We start from the raw sequence: 4,544 nt of genomic DNA, 5'->3' as shown, positions 1-4,544 counted from the left end.
AATGTCAAGGTTGATTATGTAGACAACATTTGACCCATTTGGCAAGTGGATAATTAATTATTGAATTTTATGTTTCTGTTTACTTCCAAGTTTTTCAAGTGCTTGGACTCTTTCTTCTTCTTTTTTGGTTCAAACCCCGAATTTAGAGTGCCACTTGTTTGACCCTGACTTATTGCGCAAAAGATTGCAATTTCAAAGTAATACCCTGCAATTCGGGACCATAAATAAATAAAAAAAAACTCAACAAACCTCTTGTCAATGTATGTTGGTTTGAACCGACTAATTCTGAGAGTCCAATGCACCGTCTACTTGTGAGGAGTCCAATTAAAATCGGAGCAAAACTCTGTATGGACTGACTCCATAAAAATTGATATAACACTTAAGGTTTCGAACTTGAAAGTTTTGAAGAGAGCAAACTTCTAATTTTAGGCCTCAACGACCAAGCCAACCAAGGGTTATTGGAGTGGAGAATTATTGAATCTTATAATGCAACCCAAAGTGTTGATTTTATTATCACGCGCACAATCTCACCCCAGAATAATGAAATTCACTGCTTTTATCACCGAAAAAATGCTGACCACCGCTTTTTGACAATGGTTAAATTACGGTTACTAGAAATCCAAAATTATAAATAAATGAAAAAAATCGAATTGTATAAAATTTTATGTAATTAGTGTTTTGTGCACGTTAAGCGCCGTCCGTCTGGCAAAGTAATTGGAGAGTGGAGACTAATTACCAGTGGTTAGCAAGCGACAACTAAATTGATTCACCACCAAACCAACCATGGCCATTTCTTCCTCCCTCCTCCCTAACCACGCCTTCTCTTCTCCTCCTCCACCACCTCACCACCTAGACCAACATTAATTAATCCTAGGATTTTAGATTTTTTGGTGTTTCACCACCACATAACCACCATCGTCGCTTCACCACTACTAACTCCACATCTCCACAACTACCACTACCACTACCACTACCATTCTAAATAATAGTGGTTGTGAGGTGTTAAAATGATGGTGGCAGAGCCACAGAGGTGTGGTAGCAGTGGTGGTAAAGTGACGGTGGTGGTTTGTGTTAGGGCTTCAATGAACAAGTGAGCCCAAAACCCATAACAAAACAGATGAACTATAATTCGGACAGAGATAAAGGGATCATTAGAATCCAGCCACATTCCCATTTCTAATTGACACTTTAAGTTCTCAAACACCAAGTTAGAGCATTATACATAGTTAACTTAAGAGGCACCTATACAAAGAAGTTCTCAGCCATTTAGGCTTCACATTACAATATTTGATCACAATTTCAAGAACTCATACCTACAAACCCTCAATAGTATCACCATGGCCAAGTTCCATCGTTGGTCAAGGTAGCAAACCTTTTGGTCATTCGTAGTATAACTCTTAACTTCCACAAGCGATGTAATCTTCACGGTTCGTTAAAGAACATACCAACTAAGACATTTTAGTATCCTTGTCATCGTCTGCAATCTTGGGTTTCTCCTGTATTGCAAACGATTATTGGCTTTTTAATTAATATAAGATACAAAGTAAATTCAAATAATGAGAAATATTGTATTCCCAAGTAATTTAAAGAAAGACATTACATTAAGAATGGAAGTGTCCACAGTGAACTTGATGGCATCGGCTACAGCATGTGATCGGAGATAGTACATCCCAGTTTTCAAATCCTTTAATACAGAGGAAGGAGAAACAAAATGGATCAGCATATTTTGCAGAGCATTCCTATAATAGTCCCAATCTATAATTTAACTGTTTGCATTAAGTGACTAGCTGCACTTCAAAACCAAGAAGAAATTTTACGACCAAATGGTCCAACAATAATTATTCCCCACTAGGACAAACTATTTGCAAAAATTCTCAAAAAAAGAAACACGAGTCAAGAATTTGCAACAGAGAGAGTGCAACAACATCACAATAAACAAAAATCATGTTAAAAAAAGATAACCTCCATAATGATCACCCCACAAGACAACACTCAACCCTGATTATTGTAACTATACGACCCCCATCCTATCATGTAACGGGCAAGTCAGCACAATGGAAAGAGGCATAATTGCGATAACAGATCATTATTAGCATATCCAGGAACCAAGAATCCATAAACTACCATATAATGGAGACTCTCTTCTACTAAACGTGACAACTGGATCATGCCAAACTCATTCCTCTAAATCTCAAACCACAGGATGCAAAGAAAGATAAAGTTCTTACCCTGGACCACGTATGGAAGTGCAAGGAAGCAAGTTTCCCGAAATTGGGTTGGTCCATGTGTATATTCAGACTTTGACTCTGGTCGATGTAGCATCCACGGTTAACAGCCATATCAACCAACGTCTTTTGCTTGATTTCCCAAACAGTTCTGATGCATGAAATATTTAGTCCAAATGGATGATAATGAAGAGGAAAGGAAGGGGAAGCAGAAAAAGAACATTAAAGGAAAATCCATACTTGTAGATATCTTTTAGCTCGGTAGGAATTTTTGGAATTTTCTACACATAGCCATTCTCAAAGATTATCTGGTTCTTAAGAGCAGGTGACCGAAGGCCCATCTCAGTTAGGTCATTAAGTAGATGTTTATTCACCACAATGAATTCGCTGCTGAAAAGAACCAATTAGCTCTATATGGAAGCAAAGAAGACTCGGTCTTAGAAGATACGCACTAGCATAAAAAGGCAAAGTAAACCTTAGTACTCTGCGACTGTAGATATTGGGGGTATATGGTTCAAAGCATTCATTGTTTCCAAAAATCTGGCTGGTTGAAGCAGTGGGCATAGGTGCTACAAGAAGTGAATTTCTGACCCCATTCTTTGATATAATACCCCGCAGAGCATTCCAATCCCATCGATTTGATGGTGTTACCCCCCACATATCTGGTTGAAGGATCCCTAAATATCATAGTTTCAAAATAAACATAATTTGTGAGCATTTAAAATATCGGCACAAATTCAAAGGCCCAAGAAACACAACCATACAAGGAAGCCCACAGATGAGAATCAAAATTTGAAATGCATCTCAAGGCTGACAATCGCATGAAAAATTGGATACACAGCATCGCAGCAAAGTTTTTTAATCTCTGAAATTGTTACAAAGATTAACAGGAATAAGGAATGATGGCATCATATCCCTAACCGGAGACCCATTAGAGTTAACAAAGCTAAGAATAATCATATACCCATCCGAGATCCGAACCCGAGGTTAGCAAGAAACCAACCAAGGGAACCCCATTGGGACAAGCCCACACCTGTTTGGGACAAGCCGACATCTAATGGGCCAAGCCCAAGAAACACCCATACCTAATGGGCCGAGCAGTCCAAACTGAAAAACACGTAGCATTGGAGCGATACCATTAGATGTCCCATCTGTTCCACGGATATAGCTGCCTGTAGCACAGATGTTATGAACAGAGACACCAATTCCTCCCGCTGACTTGCTGATAATAGCACACTCCTTCAAAGTTTCATATATTCCTTCAATACTATCATCTTTCATGCACACCAAAAAGTAGCTACTCAACTGTCCAGATCAATTCAATGTTTGTCAAGAAAAAGATATAGTTGGATCAAGACATTTAGGAATGTAAAAAAATCCCAATGGCCACAGACAATTGGCCTTAATATCCAATGCTGTCAAGCAAACACTTTGTGAAATCTCCTTCCAAGTCGTTATTATGTCTGTACCGGCAAACGATTGAGGCACACCACTTACCCAAGAAAAAACTATATAAGCTCGGCAGCCCTAGGTTTAAATATTGGTTCTACCACTGTGAGTAGTAATGGGTAACATAATTGATGATACTAGTAAGTTTTCGTGTACAACAGTGTCATGTGTGAATGCTTAACATACTTGAGGCCTTGGTGTCCCTGCATTGAAAAGTGTGGGTGATCCATGAGTAAACCATCTCTGAGACATCAAATGATACGTCTGGATTACTGAATCAATGTCATCCTTATGGATCCCTACAACAACTCTCATCAAGATGTGTTGTGGCCTTTCCACAACCTTCCCTTGGACCTTTAATAGGTATGACCTCTCAAGGGTTTTGAAGCCAAAGTAATCAAAGTCAAAGTCCCCATCATAGATTATCACACTGTCCAAGCGAGCAGCATGTTGAGACATCCAAAAGGTTCATCAGCCGTGCATAAACCACTTTAAGCAAGAAAAAAAATTAGCAATAGGTGAACTAGTTTGATGCACTACATTTTAGAAGCAAAAACATAAGATAATAGTCAGAACGTAGCAACTAAAACAAAACAATATAACAAGGTAGCAACCACTCAAAACATGAAACAAAACTAAGTCCGATCTTCACAATTAACAATTGGAAGCAAGGATGAAAATGCGGTAGCTATAAATCAAAGAGCACAATTTATGCCATAGTTTTCTTTTATTGAATGACTTAGATCTTTGTCCTTTTCAGCAACCCAGTGAGTTTTGCAGAATTCACGCCACATTTTTAGATGTCGTCTATTATACACAAGTGTTAGTGTGTGTATCAACATATCCAACATAATTCATTAGAGAGATCTC

The 4,544-nt window shown here is 38.4% G+C and overlaps 1 pseudogene; it reads right to left on the bottom strand.

The window, feature by feature from the left end:
* Positions 1 to 1,143: 1,143 nt before the first annotated feature.
* On the bottom strand, positions 1,144 to 4,133 carry LOC131336215 (ribonucleoside-diphosphate reductase large subunit-like; annotated as a pseudogene).
* Between the last annotated feature and the right edge of the window lie 411 nt (positions 4,134 to 4,544).

This window comes from Rhododendron vialii, chromosome 8a, assembly GCF_030253575.1.
Source record: "Rhododendron vialii isolate Sample 1 chromosome 8a, ASM3025357v1".
Lineage (NCBI taxonomy): Eukaryota > Viridiplantae > Streptophyta > Magnoliopsida > Ericales > Ericaceae > Rhododendron > Rhododendron vialii.
This window is presented reverse-complemented; position numbering and strand designations above follow the sequence as displayed.